The sequence below is a fragment of the Periplaneta americana genome, chromosome 10, assembly GCF_040183065.1.
Source record: "Periplaneta americana isolate PAMFEO1 chromosome 10, P.americana_PAMFEO1_priV1, whole genome shotgun sequence".
Taxonomy (NCBI): domain Eukaryota; kingdom Metazoa; phylum Arthropoda; class Insecta; order Blattodea; family Blattidae; genus Periplaneta; species Periplaneta americana.
The window spans coordinates 36,930,216-36,951,949 of NC_091126.1; the positions used below are offsets into that span (position 1 = coordinate 36,930,216).

The window sequence follows — 21,734 nt, forward strand, 5'->3', positions numbered from 1 at the left end:
TTACGAACAAAAGTGTGATTTAAAAAACAAGTGACCAACTCCCTTGCTGTGAATGAAGGACACAACCAGAAGACAGACGCATACTTACGTAATGATACTAATATTGTGATTTCTCTAACTATGACAGGGCGTGAGCTAATGTTATACGTATACGTGTCTATTTGTTAAGAGATATGTGTAAACCATGAAATCATATTTTACTACGTATCATTTGAGGTCATGCCTTATTGGTGTTACTTACGATGTCCCAACCAATCTTCGACTGCTGACTTGAAATTGACTACTATTTATTTTACGACTGTATTTTTGTAATACGTTTTCTCATATTGCATGAAACACAACTTGAGTTAGCTTCCCCTGCTCAAAATTTCATGCTACGCCACTGGTGGCTGCTGTTATAGCAACAAGAGGTGGTACCACGAGGTTCTAAAGGGGCAAAAACAGTGTCCAATTACTTTTGGTAGATAGTGTACATACATGCATGCATCCATGCATACGCCTACATACATACATACATACATGCATACATCCATACATACATACATACATACATACATACTAGTCGTCCATCTTAGTTCCATGGTATGCTAAGGATATTGCTGGAGAGAGAGTATGGTACTATTTACTATTTATTATTCTTTTTCTTTATTTATTAAATAATTTATTGATCTCTTTATTATTATTATTATTATTATTATTATTATTATTATTGTTATTGTCATTGTTATTATTATTTTTATTGTTATTATTATAGTTATTTTATTATTACTATTTTATTATGATTATTATTATTGTTATTTTATAATTATTATTGTTATTTTATTATTATTTTATTATTATTGTTATTGTTACTATTATTATTGTTATTTTATTATTATTATTATTATTTTATTATTATTATTATTGTTATTTTATTTTTATTTTATTGTTATTGTTATTATTATAATTATTTTATTATTGTTATTTTATTATTGTTATTATTATTATTATTACTATTGTTATTATTGTTATTTTATTATTATTATTATTATTATTTTATTATTGTTATTGTTATTGTTATTGTTATTGTTATTATTATTGTTATTTTATTATTAGTATTATTTTATTATTGTTATTTTATTATTAGTATTATTTTATTATTGTTATTATAATAATAATAATAATAATAATAATAATAATTATTATTATTATTATTATTATTATTATTATTATTATTATTATTATTTCACTTGATAGAATTGTGTTTTACGTGCTTTGGTGATATCTGGTAACAGTTAACTACATTGAAAAGGCGACCATATTAGCTTTTCAGGAACTGATATTACTATACAGTACTTCACTGCTACCACTGCTCCACCACCGCTGTGAACATGATGATGGTTATGATTCTGAAGACTGTCCATTTGCATAGGCTGCGCTGTATTTGAGGGACCAAATGTTAGCTCGTTTTGTGTTAATCCAGCAGCATGCCCGCATAGCAGTGTGAATGCTGGGAGAAAATATCCACGGAAAAAATGTGCAGATAAAAACGCGACGCCAGAATAGTTATAATGCTGAAGAAGGTCTGAAACATGCACGGGTCGAGCGTGACCGGACTAGTGATGCCTGCCTCCCCCTACCTCCCAGCACCGCTGGCTTGGGAAACCTCTCGACTTACGTATGCCGTGAAGAGGCTTAATTGTGTTGGGGTTGAGATGTATGGATGCTTTGTGTAACATTTAGCTTCTAACTTCCATTATTTACGTAGCGCATGACCATGATTGTCCGCCGTTGTGGCTGTGTGAATACCGCGTGCACTTCCCAACGAAACGGTCTGATGTTCGTTCCCCGGCTTGAATCATATATTTTTTTTTTCCATTACGAGAGTAGGCTGGACCGCAATAAACCGGGAAAACGAAAAAGGAAAGCTGAGGACGTGAACGTGAAGATTTTTGATTCGCAATAAAACAAGGAATTTCACAGATTTATTACAGATGTATTTAAGACCTTGTAGAAGAATAGTAATTAGTAACAGTGTCCTATTTATTCTTCTTGGAGCCAAATTTGTAACTTTTAAAAGTGTGGTTACTATGTTGAAGTGTATGTGTTCTAACGGATGCTTGATTTGTTATGTATGAGAGTCATAGTTATAGTAATAATAATAATAATAATAATAATAATAATAATAATAATAATAATAATAATAATGGTTCATTTTAACGGGCAGAGTTAAGGCCATTCGGCCTTCTCTTCCACTCAACCAGTATGATAAAAAAAATTACTACAGTGCTATGAATATAACATAATTAATACAATACAATTCAAAGCAATACAATACTACAAATACAAGACAATATAATACATAATTAATATAATACAATGACAATTCTTTTAGTCTTCACAACACCAATAAAATAATTATGTAATAATAATAATAATAATAATAATAATAATAATGATAGTCATATCTAAATTAAATTAAATTATTAAGCTCGGTCACAAGTATAATTTAAATTTGACTGCGCCCGTAAGAAATCGTTTAGTCTATTCTTGAAAGTGGTTATTGTCTGGCAGCCCCTAATCTTCTGAGGTAGAGAATTCCATTCACGGGGAACTGAGACAGTAAAAGAGGATGAATAGTGGGATGTTCTATGGGCAGGAATTGCTAGGATTTGGCTCTCCTGTGACCTGGTGTTTAGATTGTGACTGGAGGATAAGTAGTTAAACCGGGAACGAAGATAATTTGGAGTAGAAGTGTGGAGAACTCGAAACAGAAGAGAGAGCGAATGAAGTGTTCTACGGTTACTAAGTTGCAGCGAGGATAAAGATTTGAACGAGGGTGTAATGTGGTCAAGTTTGTGAGCATTACTGATGAATCTGAATCTGAATCTGGGATGCTTGATGTCGTCGCAATGTCGTAATTATAGTTTGATTGTGTTTGTGTGACTATTGTGTATTAATTTATGATGTATGGTACGGAAAGCTGCATATTTGTGTTATAGAAGTGTTACGTATGTGTGTTGTTAATGTTTTTGTATGTCTCAAATTGATGCCTGATGTTTGTTTTGCAATCGCAATGTCTAATTTACGGATTGTTTATGTTTTGTTTACATCGCGTAAGCTAATTTAATTTTCTTTTCCATTTCTCGTTTTGCTTATCTTTTTTATGTAAAACTATAGCCCTAACATACATATGTAAAATAGGGCTAACCCCCATTGGAGATACAACAATAATAATAATAATAATAATAATAATAATAATAATGATAATGATAATAATGGTAATAATAATAATAATGATAATAATAATAATAATAATAATAATAATAATAATAATAATAATAATAAAACGAGAATGGAAACGGCTATGCATATCGATATGTATGTCAATAACGATATGTGAAGTCGATATTACACAGCCTGATGTTATTTGTGTATACTTGACCAATGGCATTTTCACATGAGTTTAAGCTCTCATCACATATGTAACAGATTTGCCATCCCCTTGTTAAAAACGGCAACGTGTGGAAGAGAACAACCACCAGGATCGCCACCGTCGATTGGGAACGACCGCTAGATTGAATTACAGTTGCTCCATGCAATTCAAATGAGAGTTAAGGCTCATTCACAATGAAAATTAAACATAACGTAAGCGTTAACTTAACGTTACAGAAAAAATCAAGAAGTCATACCATCATTCACGATGGGAACATAAACATAACAGCAAACATACTTGGTAACCATGGAAACATAACAACGACACCATCTCCTCATATTCTGTCGTATACTTCAGCGCTCCACGATTGTGTTCTGTTTGCAAATCACGTAAGCATAAGCATGAAAGTTTGGAGTTTGCAAACTTTCATGTTAACGTCTTACGGTAATGTTTATGTCAATGCTTATGTGAATCATTGTGAATGATCCCATTTGGTAGCCTGGGCGCAAACTTCTGTGTTTATGTTACGGTTATGTTTAATTTTCATTGTGAATGGGCCGTTATAACGTGACTTCTTATGCAGTAGATAGATGGCAGCATAGTGAAATTGATAAAAGTTGTTGCCGTCATAAGGCCGAGCAATCTGTTAAATGTAATCAAGGATATAAGCCAGCCCACATAAACACAGGTTAACCAACTTCAAAATTTATGGCACGGAATATTTAAGAATTCCATTCATGTGGTAATCTGGTCACATATACATGTAACATACTTTGGAAGTGATTCTACTGGATTTCTGAGTTACAGGCAATGGATGGAGAAGAAATTATGTTACAGCCTCCTTGCTAAAAAATATACGATGATCAAACAATTCTTGATGACAACAGAATGAATCTAGTAGGCTGTGATCTGAAACGAGAACGGCAAAGTTAAAAGTTCGTTATCCTTCACGTTCCCGTTCCCGGGCTTCGGCGAGTTTCTCGTTAATTGTGAATGCTCACATTTACATATATATATATATATATATATATATATATATATGTATTAACAATTTTACCGTTTTCGTTCTTTTTTCCGTTCCCGGTTTATTGTGGACCAGCCTTTAGTGTTTGTTTGTTTCTTCGATGCTGTGATGTTTCAGCGATGGCTCCATGTCATGCCGATCGTATGACCAGAAAATTCCGCATTTGTGTGAGATGTCTAGTTTGCAATCTAATGAATTCCCCTCCCTTACCCGTATTCGTGTGTAAGTCGGGTAAAAGTAGAAGTATAGCAGAATAATAAAGATGATCATGATTTTTGAAATACTTCATAGTTCTTCTCTCTTCTAGAAAAAAAAGCTGCCCTTTCCCGTTTCCGAATTAATTTCGTCTACCAGAATATTCAGTTATCCGCTGGTACAACAATTTCCTCTTCTAGCAAATTTAAAAATAATAATTCCCTTATTTTTATCGATTCTTTCTAAAACTACAGTAATTTGAACCTTTGATGTGCATATTATTCCATCTGTCTAATCCAGTCATGTCAATTGATGGCCATAGGAGCAAGCGCGCGCTTTAGAGCTCAGGAGAGCCTGAGCGCTTTACAGCGGAAAGGAAAGAGACAGACGAGAGAGATAGTATATACCGCTTGGTCGAGCTATATTCAGGAGTGGCCAGCACTGATTCAATAGATAAAGGGAAGAGAACTTATTAAAACTGTATCCTTATTAATTTTTATATTTGTCTGAGAAGTATGAGTGCATTATAAGAATGTAAGTTTTAATTGTAATGTTCATGTATTACAAGTTTGAATTTTTTTGTTAAAAACAAATATGTTATCAATTTCCTTTACAGAAAAGTGAAATTTTCAGATATATGCCTATTTATTTAGTAGCCTTACAGAATGTTTTCGTAAATCTAATATACCGTAAATACGTATTACTGGAGATAGTGTATTGAAAATTTTGAAAATATTCGCATGGAGATTGTTTGTAAGGAAATGAATTAATAAAGAAACTACTGTTACATCATAAGCAAAAGATACGTGCCCATGTGTTGTAAAAATGTCAGCTCTATAGCTTCAGCACATTTCGAGAAAATATGTTAATATTCTAATGATAGGAAGTTGCTCACCAATATCACCTTACAAGCATAATGTGATGAGAGTTTTGTTATGGAATATTAGTTACACTTAAAACATATACAGCACCTAGGTAACTTTGCTTTGTACTGTAATATTGCTTTGATTAGTTTATTGATTACTTTTATAAGGCTAAAGGTATCATCAATACCAATTCCAACTTATTATGTTATACTCAATCCCTTTTTTTTTTTTTTTGGATATTACTTCCTTTATGAATGATGTGTTTGATCCATTTAGTAGATTATAGTTATACTACTATGGAATTTATGTGAATATTCCTTCTTAGCTCTTTATTATGTTATTAACATTTAAAACACAACTGCAACATTAAGAAATTGGCGTTAGTACTTTTGTTTTACAGACAATATAAATAGACTAATATCAAACACAAAAAGCCATATAAAATGATATAAAATTTCACGTTCCGTTTGAAGTTTGTGCACCACTGTTTTCTTAATTCAACAGGCTGCTTATTCATATACACAACCCTTCCTCTTTCCATACTTAGCGCTTGATGACCGCGCTCGACGTCAAGGTCAGAAAAATGCGCTTGCTTTGACATCACTGGTCTAATCTATCGATCATCTCAAATATTTCATTCCTACTTAGGCTAGTTTATTTCCCGTTTCCTTCTATTCCAAATTGACGATGTTACACAGAATGTTCCAAAAATAAGTGATGTAACTTCAGGAATGTATTTCTCACATGTAAACAATGAAAATAGTTTATATGTAGCCTACATAGTTCCGGAACTGCTTGGTTTCCGAGTTCTAGGATTTCACAAGACGTGCTAACCGAAAATTCGTTATCTCCCACAGGTGATTTCTGCACCATAAGATACTGTTTAACACAATCTGGTATATGTCTGGTTAGTGGTTCTCTACATGTTTATTTTATTTTTTTTATTTAACTACGCTCGCAACTGGTGAGGTTATATCAGCGTCGCCGGTGTGCCGGAATTTTGTCCCGCAGAAATTCTTATACGTGCCACTAAATGTACTGACAGGAGCACTCCTAAACGACAGTTCATACAAGTTGAGAGGATGCGAAAGCATTTCTTTTCCCTTCTACTTGCTCTGAGTTCGTCAGTAACAGGGCGGTAGCTGTTACCTCTTATACCTGCACCCCCCAAGTTGTACACACAAGAAAAAGAAATCTTAAAGTACACAACTGAATATAAAATGCAGTGACACAGATGTTTGACAATTACATGGTTGAGTATATTTTAGTGTCGTTCTTAAATATTTTCAACTAATATTTATAGTAATGAATGTTAGTTTGTATTATAAAGTCAGGGGGGAGTGACAGTGCAGATGTCCCATTCTGTGTGTTGTAGAGTAGCAACTAGCGGTGGAGAAAACATTTATCTTCTGCTGTCAGTAGCGTTTAATGTGCCAGTTGATATAAACAGCAATGAAATGAAATATAAACGCTTACGGTCTTGCTAATAAAAACTCTATACACAAACGTTTAACTGTCTTATACTTATACAATTACTAGCTCGTTTATAAGTCGTGTGTAAATTCCTTACTAATAATCACTACATACGTCGTGTATAACAGTATGACTGTTACACAGCTACGTCATAGTTTCGTCATTACTTCGTTACGAAAGGTAATAGAATATCTGAGGTTCTCTATTGCATCCGGTAGAGCGCTCTAGTGTGGCATGTTAAATATCGATAGTGCAACTGGCTCTAATCGATTACCACACTACATTTTGATCAAAGAGTACAAGCTACAGCAATATTATTCTAATAATTCCATGATCTTTGGTTTGTTCTTCTGTGGTTACAAGGCATCCATCATAAAATGACAGTCGATACGAACAGCTGTTAGAGGGGCGGCCAATTTTTCGCTATATACAACACTTAAACAAGGGGTTTCGTGTATATAACTACTGCAAAGGAATTCCCATTGTATAGTTTCAGCCTGTTTATACGTCCATAGCTTATTCACGGTTTATTAGTAACGTTTTCTGTCTCAACTCTGCATAAGTCTCGTATAAAAACTATACACGGTTTATTAGTAAGACTGTTAGAATAGACTTTCTAAATATAGATTATCAGTAAACATTTTCAGTAATATTTTTCACTAGTTTGAAAGTCAATTATTAGTCGAACATTAGTAAGATGGATAGTAGCTTCTTCCCCTTCGCTGATGGTTGAGAGTGTGAGTAGAGGGGAAGGCCTATCAACCAAACTGAAATGGGAAGTCGATGGACCTGGGCCGGGATCGAACCCGCAACCTCGGGCATAGAAGGCCAACATTCTACCGACTGCGCCACTCAGGCTGACCACTACGTGTTGATTAGCTATGTACACAAATACAAAATATATGTTACGTATCCACGAATCGTATCACCTTAGCGCACAAATATCTGGTATGCTACGGTGATACGATTTGCAAGGGATTTGTTACGTATTCCTGTATCGTGATGTTGTAGCTTTACACGCTACAAAAGCCATGCCTTGCGTATCTTTATACCCTTCATGAGAGAATCGTGTGGAATGAATAGAGATGAGAGGAATGGATGATGAACACGTGATGTGGTGCACATCAAGGCTATGTCCAATAGTAGCTGTGCAATTCTTTTGGTTCAATTCGTCTGTCAAATTCAGATATGGGCCACTGCGTATACACTTACCTATAACTCTTTTGTTGTGGTATGTACTGTATGTATTTATTCACACTGCAAGTGGGCAAACACCCGGTGGCGGTGGTAACTTAATTACACACAATAAAAATAATACACAAAACTATTAAAATACACAATAGAAGTAATACACAATAATTACATTAATAATAATAAATAAAATAGCCGAATTAATAAGTGAACATAATTTTCTATTACAACCCACATATGTCTAGGCCCTACAGAAATTTCACATTGTATTGATAACCTTTCACTTCACTCTCATTCCACTCGCTGCACTAGCACTATGACACATTTCACTGACACTTTATAACTATAGAGCGGAATTTAGGAAAAAATCTATTTTTTTTCCCTTGATACATACAGGCTTGAGATTTAATATTTACATTTTTCATGTAAATATAGGTATAAATAAAGGGGTTTTATAGTGCCTAAACATGCATATTTCGACGTTAGTGCCTATTTTTAAGTTTTTTTTTTTAATTCTCGCATCATTTTTCGTAACTGTTTACTGTTTTTCTTAACATCCTGTACCGTTTACATTCCAAGACGGATAACAACGCCTTCCTAACAGTGAACAATACAATAGAGAAGTAGCTTCTTATTCTTACAATTTAAGCGTGCTTAAATGCGACAGGCTTGTGTCAGTAGATTTACTGGCATGTAAAAGAACTCCTGCCGGTCAAATTATTATTATTATTATTATTATTATTATTATTATTATTATATCTTCCTCTGTCAGCAATTTAACACAAACTCGCTGTGTTGTGTCCGAATAAGCATTCTCTTACATTCCAAGACAGATAACAACCCCTTTATTTTTTCTCACCATTTGTAAGTACAGCAATGAGCGACACAATAGCCACAATAGGTGCTGACCATCTACTGTGAAGCAAAGTATGAAAATGTGATTGGTGAATGAAAAACGCTAACTTAAAGACAGAATGTCTTCATTTTGTGTATGCATGTGTACCCTTGTAAAACGTGAAATGTATGGAAGTTTCTTTTAATCTTAGAACTTTGCATTAAATAAATGTTGAATCTTATATTAGTGACATTCTTTAACAAAAATAAAGCCTATTTTTTATTTTATAGAGCCTAAATAAAGGAGTTTAAGGGCCTATTTCAGGCCCCTAAAATTCCACTTTTTGTGGCCTAAAATTCCGCTTTCTATTTATAACACATTTCACTGACACTATAGAACACACTATAAATTATCACTGATCGAAATTATTCACTGTCGTTGTAAACCATAACTTGACTGACTCAACACGCTACACTGATATAATAGTTCAAATAAGACAAACAATTACACCCTTATTCATACTTATAAACAGAACTACATCAAAACTGAACATTTGTAGTCTAAGACCCTCTTACAAGCTATTTTAAAATAAGTTACAATTCAAAGAAAGGGAATAACTCTTTATGCTAAGTAAATACAAGTTACCTTAAGTAATGTAACGTCTCTTTTTTAAATGTACACTTCATACACAATTTTTTTTTTTTTTTTTAATCTCCTTAAGGAAGGATAGCCTTCAAAGACAGCTGCAGGTAGGTCATCCAATAACACTGAACAACAAATTTTTACTTTTTGTCTTGCTCCGAAATAAAAATAGGTGAATATTACTAATATGTGTGCCCTAAATCTGAATTCAAAATCCAAATTCCTCCATCACGTACCATTTTCCGGAGAAAGTGAATTGAATTTTTTATGAAAAAAAACTTTTTATTTATATATTTTTCACTGCTACTGATAAAATTACAACAGACGAGAGATTTAAAATGCCTAATAATACTTGAAAAATGTGTACTGGATACAGAATGATATCTAGTTTAAAACGCTAAACAAACAACAACAATAAAAATATTTCATATGTAAAATGAGAAAAATCTCGGAATTTGAACTTATCATTTAAAAAGATTTTCTGGATGACTTTTGTTTATAACTAGACCCGGGACTGTCCTTTACAAGGTACCAAAAATGGTCTGCAAGCATGCTGGATGATGATCTTCCTTTATATCGCCTTTCCATTTCAGATATTTCTTGATAAAATCTTTCCCCATGATGGATGCTTACCGCTCCAAGGTTAGGAGGAAAGAAATCCAAATGAGAATGTAAAAAGTATATTTTTAAGAGACATATTACGCCCCTTTTCTCATATGCTCTTAACGTGGTTTCCACAAATTCGATGTAGTTGGCTGCCCTATAATTCCCAAGGAAATTTGAGCAAACATCTTTGAAAGCTCGCTATGCCATTTTTCTGTAACAAAAAATTATTCCTCAAAGAGTCAGCCAAAATTTTGCGAATTTGTGGATCGATGAAAATGCCCTCTTTTAATTTGCATTCACTCAAATTGGTAAACTTTTTTTTAATACTGAAAACCACACTATTGTTTGTTCATTGCGTAGACCGCAGATATAGCATGTAATATTAGGAAGTCCACCACAATGCATTAATCTTGCTCAGGATAGGGACCGATGGCGGGTTTATGTGAGGATGGCAATGAATCTCCAGGTTCTCTAAAAGGCATTTGTAAGTAAGAAAGTGATATGATACATAGCATGTAATATTATGAAGTCCACCATTGTGGAGTAACGGTTAGCATGTATGACTGTGAAACGAGCTGTATTGGGTTCATATCCTGGTTGGGACAAGTTACCAGGTTGAGGTATTTTCCGAAGTTTTCCTCAACCCATAAAGAGCAAATCCTGGCTAACTTTAGGCGCTGAACCTGGACTCATTTCGCTGGCATTATCACCTTCATTTCACTCAGACGCTAGATAATCATCGCAATTGAAAAAGCGTCGCAAAACAACCTCAGTAAAAGCATAGGAATTATAAAAATAGTATTAAACGTACACGAGCTTGTGACATAACATCAAGGTAACCAGGTACAACAGGTGTCTACACCACAATTAAGTGAAACAACATTTTATGTAAATCTGTGTGAAGCATCATTGCAGCGAATATTCCGCGAAACAAATTGCAGAATATGAAACTGCATGGCTTGTGAAATTATACCATGAACGAAAGTTGCTACTGAATCAGAACAGTTCACGAGTTAAATTTGGTTTATTTAACGACACTCGCAACTGCAGAGGTTATTTCAGCGTCGCCTGTGAGCCGGAAATTTTGTCCCACAGGAGTACTTATACATGCCAGTAAATCTACTGACATGAGCCTGTCTCATTTAAACACACTTAAGGTATATGTACACCCACAAAACGCAAAAAATGAAGAAAAATTAGAATTTTCAAAATATAACTATTTTAATCGAGAATTTTCTCCTCTTTAATTTGATATAAGACTTTTCGATTTATGCTTATGGTTTTTCAGATAAATCCCATTTTCCAAAATGCTGCGTCATCAGCCACGATCACTTACTTTTGTAGTGATCTTCGTAACAGTCAATCCCCTCGTCCAGCATTGCTTGTAAAATAAACTTCTTTCTAGTCCCGAAATAGATGCATAGATATGTGAGCATAATCATTAGATTGAAAAAACGTTTTTACATAATGAAGTACGGTAATTTATAATATTTTACTGTTAGTCATAAAAGTGTAAATTTGTGTGTCAATGATGTTGTACGTCATTTTAATAAGAGTCGAAAAGTAGAAATTACAATTCTGAGGAGGATGGGCATAAACCCTGGGACAAACACCATCGCAGGATATGTTGCATCAATGGAAAATAAGGACAAAAATGCCAAAAAAACATTCAACACCTGAATTTAAAACAAGGTGGAGGTATTTGAGAGGCAGAGAGAAGCTGAAACTGGACCGACATGAAGCTGCTTAAGGGGTGACATATGATGATGGAGTCTTCTAGGCTCTGAAAGTTTGTGGCTCATTTCCTGTAAATAGTAATTTTAGAATATTTAATTCTTTCAAACATGATATCTCAGCCAAATATGGTGATACCAAGAAGATAGTGGTGTTATTTTGAAGCTTGAAATGTCCCCCAGTGCCTGACAATGAGTAAAATAACATTAATATAATTAATAATTATCTATGGATTTTTTATATGATTTATGCTACATAAAATATTATTGTAAGTTACATATATGGTAATATTTAATTAATGTAAATAAAAATAAAAAATATCTCTATGTCAGGCACTAAAGAATAGTTTTAGCTATAAAACAGTGAAAAACTGTGGCTCTATCTTAAAAACTGCATGAGCTATTATGTTTCAAGTTGCATGTCAAAATTATAAACAAAATAATTTTTCAAACAATTTAGACATAATTTCAAGGGCTCTGTTGACTTCATTCTCTTTCTGGTACCATTCTCAATTGTATAAAAATTTTACAAAGCAAAATTATATAAAAAAAAATTTTTTGTACGTAAAGGTGTACATATACCTTAAATGCCAACGACCTGGGCCGAGATCGAACCCGCAACCTCGAGCATAGAAGGCCAGAGCTATACCAACTGCGCTACCGAGGCCGACTGAGTTTTAGAGTTATGTGCAGTAAAACATCCATATGAAAATTATGACTGAAGTAAGAAATAAATTAGGAGATAGGAAAATTTAGGTGTCAATTGAAACTACGGACTCAGTTGACGTCATCTTGCTAATGTAGTTACAGATTCATTAAGGCTATGAATCGGTGAAAATAACGAAAAAAAAATTGTTTTTAACTCAAATAAAATGTTTCAGTTTTCTAAATCTGTGCTTATTTTGGCCCTATGAAAATTTAAAGACCCTGAGGACCAATTTAAAGGGACCAGCACATGCGTGGAGCTGGAGCCCTTTAAACTGACACTCAGCTGTTATTCTGACAGACTTCGTTCTTCATTCTAACTAATTTTAATTTTCATTCAGTTCATATTTGGCGTTGATTTGTAGGAGAAATATGTGTGTGATGGACGTCTATAGGAAGGAAGGAAGGATAACGATGGTATGTATTATATACATGCTGTATTTGATACTAGTTTTCTCGATTTTCCAATTTTCAACATTTTATAACATTCAAATGCTCTTAATGAATGCAGTTTTTCTACAATATCAGTGATATTTTGCACAGAAATCCACAAAAGCATGTGAAGTAAACTGATACATGTATTTTCTTCTACCATGCAAAGTATGCAAATCACCATGTTGAGGATGTGAGAAGTTAAAAAAAATGAAAAAATTAACAACTGAATGATTAATATTTTCTTCTCAAAAGTAGTTGGAAAATATGAAAAGCATGTGTCATGTTTTATAAATATCTATTAGGAATAAATTAAATATAAATTTGAAGAAACATTACGTAAACTTTGAAAATTGAGACATTTGAAATGAAATGAAATGATTAGCCTAAAAATGTCCCGTTAAGGGCAAAGGCGTCCTCCTATAGAGGGAGAGCTCTATTTGTCTCACGCGGTGAGCTACTCCGCGTAAGAGTGGAATTGTTCACTTGGTTCACATTCTGCACACTTTGGTATTGTTCGCTTGTTTCTGTCGCACTGGTTTTAGTCGCTGTTCACTTGTCTTCTTATGTTTTTCCAGTCTTCCCTATGTCTTGCTCTGCTTGACCAATGGCTTCCTACTCGTTCACTGAAGAGGTCGGCCCATCTTCGTCGTGGTCTTCCGGGTGATCTCTTGCCAATGCGGGGATCCCATAGTGTGACTTTCTGCGTCCATCTTCCGTCTCTTAAGTCGTGCAACATGGCTTTCCCACTTCCATTTGGTGTTGGTGGCTTGCAGTGCTGGATCTTTAATTGCTGCCATCTTTTGTAGCACTTCGTTTGGAACTCTGTCCCTCAGTGATAAGCCTAGTATCTTTCTCAGCATCTTTCTTTGGCATATTTGGAGACTGTTACGAAGTTTGGCAGTAAGAGACCACGTCTGGCACCCATATAACAGTACAGGAGTTACGCAGGTCTCCAATATTTCTACTCTGAGTTTCTTGCTGAGTGTTCCCTCCAGTACGATGAAGTTTGAGACAATTACAATTCAATATTAATAAAAAAACTAGAAAAATTAATTACAGACGTGGACAAATTATTAGACTAAAACGTTTTCTTGTAAGCATAATGTAATTCGTCATGTCAACTATCAGTATAATTCACAGAGTCTCTATTGTTGTAAATATGATTGTTTACATCTTGTGATACGTATATTTTTTCTGGCTATGTTGGTACTACTGGTGTTTTAATTATATACTGCAGAAGATATTCTCTCATGGCCTGCAAGAAGACCAGGCATGAACGAAATTGAAAATCTGTGATCTACACTGAAGAAGAAAGTGAACAAAAAGAGGCTTATCACAAAACATGGTCTCATTTAAGCACTGTCTGATATCTGGCTAAATGATGCTGATATTCAAAGAAAGTATCAAACTTTGGTTTCCAGCATCCATGACAAAATTAAGGTATTAATAAAGAATAAGGGAATGTTCACTAAATAGTAGTAACCTCAAGACTCAATTTTCTGTTCATTATATCTGTGCAAAATACATTTTTGTTCATTATTTCTACCGATAAATACAGTTTCGTTGCACATATAATTTAGTCTAATAATTTGTCCACGTCTGTATACATCTTGATTACACAACTTTTAACACTATATCACTTCGGAATATGTATGATAAGACTTTCTTGTGTTAAATTCTAAGTACCTTGTTTACATGTTTCGACCTTCTATGGGTCATCCTCAGAACTGTTCGTTGTTGGTCTTGGCGCCTCTTGTTTTTTTCTGTGAGGGTGTGTTCGTGTGGTGTAATGTAGAGGCAAAGAGTGTGTGTGTTCTGAAATTGAGTTGTGTGTTGAATTTCAGAACACACACACTCTTTGCCTCTACATTACACCACACGAACACACCCTCACAGAAAAAAAACAAGAGGCGCCAAGACCAACAACGAACAGTTCTGAGGATGACCCATAGAAGGTCGAAACATGTAAACAAGGTACTTAGAATTTAACACAAGAAAGTCTTATCATACATATTCCGAATTAATTATAAGTAAGCTAATTGGAATATCAAAGTGAAAATCTGTGTATTGCATGATCACAGTGTAAGAAATATGTGGTAAACGTTTCAGGTTAATTGGTGTAAAAGTTTAGAAGTTGGACATTTCACAGTTCCATGGCCTTAATTAAACGGTGGATTCGCACCGACACAAGTTGTTTTATAGCCATTCGGAACTTAACACACACAAGCACGTACACATCGCTAAGAATCCGAACGAACTGTGACAGATTGCCGCCACTGGCCATTCTCTGATGTCGCCGCTCAGTGACAGAGAATCAAATTTCAATCAAGAAGTTCCAAGTCTCATAGCAGTGACAGCAAAATAAAACTGTCGGAAACTCAGGGGATATGACAGTGAAACTCGAACATGCAATATCGGGTCTCCAGACTAGATCACATCATCTCTACTGAATTAGAAGGATAGTTGTCTCATGTTCCTTGTTTTCAAGGTTTGTGTTTACCATTGTCAAGAAAATGCCAGGAGTTTTTGATATCTTCAAATTACGATGCAAACTGTATATTAAAATGTTTTGAGTGAATTATATATATATATATTTCTTCCAAAAATGACATCATTGTTTGCAACATAACATTTTCTTAATATAATGGATCATAGAGCATGTATCTTAATTATATCTAAATATTTTTGGATCGGTAGAGAATTTATTTTTAGACATATTTATTAGGGAACTGCCGCGTTTCGTTTCAGTGCAGTAGGACATGGTATAAATACAGTCATTATAATATATAGCTGCCGCATATACAGCATGTGCGTCCTGGGAAAATGACACTTTACTAGCCCGTATTACCTTTAAGCGTTCTTTCCTGCTTTGCTAAATTTGAGTTGTCTCTTCATTTCTATGTGTCACTATTTCTTCTTTCCTTTATTCATTTTACCTTTCTTCCTTCATTTTTCATTTCTCTATTTCTATTTTCTTCTTTGGGTTTCCTCATTTCTTCATTTCTCTCTTTCCTGTTTTTAATATCGCCTGTATTTCTCCATTTCTTGATTTCTCTATTTCTTCTTTACGTTTTTTGGCGTTTTTTAGATTTTTGACTATTCTATTTCTTATTTCCTCGTAATTTTCTTTTCTTTATCCATTTCTATAGTTCTCTATTTGTTCGTTTCTTTTTTGCACCTTCCTTTCCCCCTCCATTTCTTGATTGCTCTATTTCTTCTCTTCTCCTTTCATTTGTTCTTCTTTTAGGATTTGTTGATTTATCTACTTCTTCTTTTCTTTCTCATTTATCTTCTCTTGTTCCACTTCTTGAATTATCTGTTTCTTATTTTCTTTCTTTGGTGTTTCTTTTCTTTTAGACTTTTTGACTGCTGTGTTTCTTCTTTTTTCTTTTCAATTTTTCCTTTGTTTCTCTATTTCTGTACTCCTATAATCCACCTCTGGTGCACAGCCTTATCCTATTTTTTTTTATAAGGCTTGAAAGCGAAAAGGAAATGGGCGGGGGTTTCTACGTCTCTTCCACTACCCCTCTTACGCCCAGGGCTGCCTCAGAGTAAACCACGACTCTACGGCACGGGACAAATTGTTTTATACACTTACCAATAAAATAGTTCTTGAAGCAATTTATTTATATGTGTACATTCCGTAACCAAAAGCATTCATTTTAGAATTTAGGCCTGCAATTATTTGAACCGGTTTATTGGTCGGTAGCGCCTGTTGCCGTGTGACATCTGGTGGGAAACAACTGACAATCGTCGAAAACAGTTGAAAGTCAGTTTTAAAAGTATTTTCGCACACTACCGTATAACACTCAATTTTTAACACGCTTGCGTAGCGTTAAAAGATCTAGATTAGGAATAAGTAACTGTCTGGAAAATCTATTTCGAAATTATCGCAAAAATACAAGGTTTATTAATCCGTGATGCCGAATAAGTGCTTTCGATTATGTCTGCAAATGAACACTCTCCACTCTGGTACACAATTTTGACATGAATACGTCTTTACAATCAGATCAATATAATATGTGGTGCTAGAACGCAAGGTTCGATGTACGGTAACGATGTAACGACTGCAGGGCGAAACATTCCGATACATAACTTTGTGACTAATAACATAATTGAAATAAATGTGGTTTCTTTCGATCAGGTATACTACTACGATGCGAGAATGAACTTGGAGGAATCCCGTGGTGACTGGTGGCCATTTTGGGCGTGGGCGAAAATTTCTAGACAGTGGGCCTCTATCTCACTACCCCGATGTGCTAGTGTCCTGATATTGGTGCCAAACGAAATATTTCGTCTAGATCTCTCGATACGTATTCACTTAAAATTCAAACGGCACAGCCACACCCATTCTTTTTGCCTAAACATTCGATGTCTATATAAAGTTGCAATTTAAATTAATTATACCTTCGCTAGTACATGCAGACTTGGAATTTTACACAATGTTTCTTTGCGAATAAGTCAGATTTTTAATACAAGCATCCTGTTGTAATTGTAAGTAGATTATTTATTTTAGTATTTTTAAATAAAGGCGACTTCAGTGTCGTTTTAAGCTTATTGGAACGGTGTTTCATTAGTTTCTGTTTAGAGAGAGGCTTTTTTTTTAGCTGTTTTTCCACAGTTTCGTACTCACATAGACCGAAGCAGTTTGAGTTGTTTACGCAAGCTTGTGGCAATATTTGGAGAAACCGGTTCTCCTGCGGATACAAATAAATCGAAAAAACCTGAAATTCCTCGAAATTGTACATGATACACAGCATTTGGGTGATGACAACCAATTCTGTCCACATTTGTAAATGTGCGATATCGTGTGTGTGTGTGTGTGTGTATATATATATATATATATATATATATATATATATATCACATACAGTAACTCAAAAATATATCGTTCCAGTTGGGTTAAATTGGCATTAAACTGAAACAAATATCTTTTAAACAAACAAGCAAACCTGTTAGTCAGCCATTCCATGAAATAAGGAAATTTTTACCTGGAAAACAACAACGTATGAGTAGTCAAATTGAACCTCGTAACTTATAACTGTAATAATAATAATAATAATAATAATAATAATAATAATAATAATAATAATAATAATGTTTTTAAGTTTAAGCACTTCAAAAAATTTCATTTGATATATAAATTTAAATAGTTTGTGTCTATCATGTAATATTTTTTTCTACAATTATCACATGATTTCAACATTGTTGTGTACTATGTGGTGTAAAGAGATCAGCTGCCTCCATATTGTCAGCACCTAACATTTTTAATAAAAGAGGTCATTTACTATTTAAAGAGAACTGTAAGTAATTTTTGTTGAAATGCAAAGAGGAAAATAAATTCAGAATGAAACTTTGCCTTTTTTGTTTCACCTATAACACTACCAGCAAATTTATTTCGTTGTTTTGCTAAGTGAATATATATTTTAAGGGTCTTGGAAACATTTATCATTTTTTAAACCTCTATTTCTACATTAATATCAATATTAAAATTCTGACATTAAATAACAGAAAATGTTTGATTTAACATTTATCACAAAAGAGCTAAATGGTATTAATTTTCTTTTATTTCAAATATCTAAAGAATATCACCTTGAAATTGATGACATTGCTTAAGGTTCATTCTGTATATAATTTATCTAGACTTTGCACGTAAATTTGTTTAAAAATTCTGTCTTATGAGAAGCAATTGAAGAGTCCACTGCAAGAATGATGGATGTCATTTGGAATACATTTCGCAGGAGAAGCAATTGAAAGTTTGAAATGCTTAGCGCTCAAAGCTTAACTGAGATTTTCCGATCATTACTGGACAATGACTATCAGTGTTAATGTACTCTCTATGTACATTCTATATGTCTTAAGCTATGCATTGACAGTCTTGGTTCATTTTCGACAAGAAAGTGACATCCATCATTCTTGCAGTGGATTCTTCAATTGTTATATAGGGTGTATCACGAGGTTTTCCTCCGGTTTATGGAGGTGATTCCTGGTATTATTTGGAACAAAAAATGTAAAAACAATAATGTGGTGACATTCATAATTAATGAGTTACAACAGATTTTCGAAACACGCCATTGTGTATGTAGCGCTAGAAATGTTTGCGCAGAACTAACGATGTGTGGGGGGGGGAGGATTTAACGTTTCACATTCCAAGGTATGGAGAATTCTTCACGAGAACGGACTGTATCCTTTTCATGTGTAAAAAGTGCAGCATTTAGAACCACATGGTCATGCCAACCGTTTGCTTGCCAGATCCCCAGATTTAACACCCCTAGATTACTGCTTCTGGGGGTGGATGAAAGACATCGTGTACCATATTAGGATGCAAATACGAGAAGAGTTGATTCAACGCATTCTCGATGCCGCAGCGACAATAAAGAACGAACATGTGAAGTTACGAAATACTACACGCGCGGTTCACACCAGTGCGAATCTTTGCCTTCAGATACAGGGAGCAAATGTTGAACATTTGCTTTAAATCTACTCTACATGCAAGAGACTGGTACAAAATGGAGCACTTGTTTGTATTCTAAGTATGATTTCCATTTTCGTCAGTGATATACTGAAATAAAAAGTATTTTTCTGCTTTTTTTTTTTTTTTTTTTTTTTCAAATTTCTATAACTCCTTAATTATGAATGTCACCCCATTACTGTATTTACAGTTTTTGTTCCAAATAACATCAGGAATCACCTCCATAAACACGGGGTAAACCTCGTGATACACTCTGTATATGCCCAGAGGAAAGTTAATCAAGTATGTATTTGATATGATCTAGTACATTTATAGGGAAAAGTTCAGTATGCATTTTTTTTTTGCTTGGTGGGAACCCTGCTTGTGCGTATTATAAGAACAACATATCCGCTATGCCTAGTCTAAAAGCAATATTTTGGTCGTAAACTGCCAGATTAAATTATTAAGCTTATTATTATTATTATTATTATTATTATTATTATTATTATTATTATTACTTGCTTTTAAGGAACCCGGAGGTTCATTGCCGCCCTCACATAAGCCCGCCATTGGTCCCTATCCTGAGCAAGATTAATCCATTCTCTATCATCTTATCCCACCTCCCTCAAATCCATTTTAATATTATCTTCCCATTACGTCTCGGCCTCCCTAAAGGTCTTTTTCCCTCCGGCCTCCCAACTAACACTCTATATGCATTTCTGGATTCGCCCATACGTGCTACATGCCCTGCCCATCTCAAACATCTGGATTTAATGTTTCTAATTATGTCAGGGGAAGAATACAATGCGTGCAGTTCTGTGTTGTGTAACTTTCTCCATTCTCCTGTAACTTCATCCCTCTTAGCCCCAAATGTTTTCCTAAGCACCTTATTCTCAAACACCCTTAACCTATGTTCCTCTCTCAAAGTGAAATTCCAAGTTTCACAACCATAAAGAACAACCGGTAATATAACTGTTTTATAAATTCTAACTTCCAGTTTTTTTGACAGCAGACTGGATGATTTAAGCTTCTCAACCGAATAATAACAGGCATTTCTCATAATTATTATGTGTTTAATTTCCTCCCGAGTATCATTTATATTTGTTACTGTTGCTCCAAGATATTTGAACTTCTCCACCTCTTCAAAAGATAAATGTCCAATTTTTATATTTCCATTTCGTACAATATTCTCGTCACGAGACATAATCATATACTTTGTCTTTTCGTGATTTACTTCCAAACCTATCTCTTTACTTGCTTTCAGTAAAATTCCCGTGTTTTCCCTATTATTATTATTATTATTATTATTATTATTATTATTATTATTATTATTATTATTGTCCACACTTGTGGAGTAACGGCTAGCGCGTCTGGTCGCGAAACCAGGTGGCCCCGGTTCGATTCCCGGTCGGGACAAATTACCTGGTTGAGGTTTTTTCTGGGGTTTTCCCTCAACCCAATATGAGCAAATGCTGGATAACTTTCGGTGCTGGACCCTGGACTCATTTCACCCGCATTATCATCTTCATCTCATTCAGACGCTAAATAACCAAAGAAGTTGATAAATCGTCGTAAAATAACATTATTATTATTATTATTATTATTATTATTATTATTATTATTATTATTATTATTATTATTATTATTATTATTTCGTCTGAACGTTCTTGCTATGTTAACTGCCTCGTTATGACAAACAAAAAACCGTCGAATGCTCATTTTGCATCGTTTTGGATTTCTCATGTTTAAAAACGGCTCTTCCATGAGCTTAGATTGCTTTCTAAATACAAATGAACGAACGCATAGGAAACAGCTCCTCTTACGACCAAAAAAAATTATGAAAGCCAATAGGTCAAATTTACAGTGAAATTCGAGTAACGAGCCCGAAGCTTGAGTCTGCTTGCTTGTACTGATGACGTCGGTGAGTTCCGGACGCGGAATATCTTTCTCACTTGCCCGTGACGTGGAAGCGTGTGCAGCTCGCCTCCGTCTTCAATTATTCAGCCCGCACTCCCTCCCTCAGTCTTCGTCCCACAAACAGAATACACAAACACTTGCAAATTGGAGCGATGCAAGAAAATCCATAGTACTACATACTTTTACTTTCCCCGTACACATTTTTGATCACAGAAAGATCGAGCTTGAGACTTTAACTCTTCGTTT

At 34.3% G+C, this 21,734-nt stretch overlaps 1 protein-coding gene across 1 annotated transcript in view; it reads left to right on the forward strand.

Annotated features, from left to right (window-relative positions):
* LOC138707601 (cell adhesion molecule Dscam1-like) overlaps positions 1-21,734 on the forward strand; it is a 386,068-nt gene that overhangs the window by 183,420 nt on the left and 180,914 nt on the right. The window lies entirely within an intron of this gene.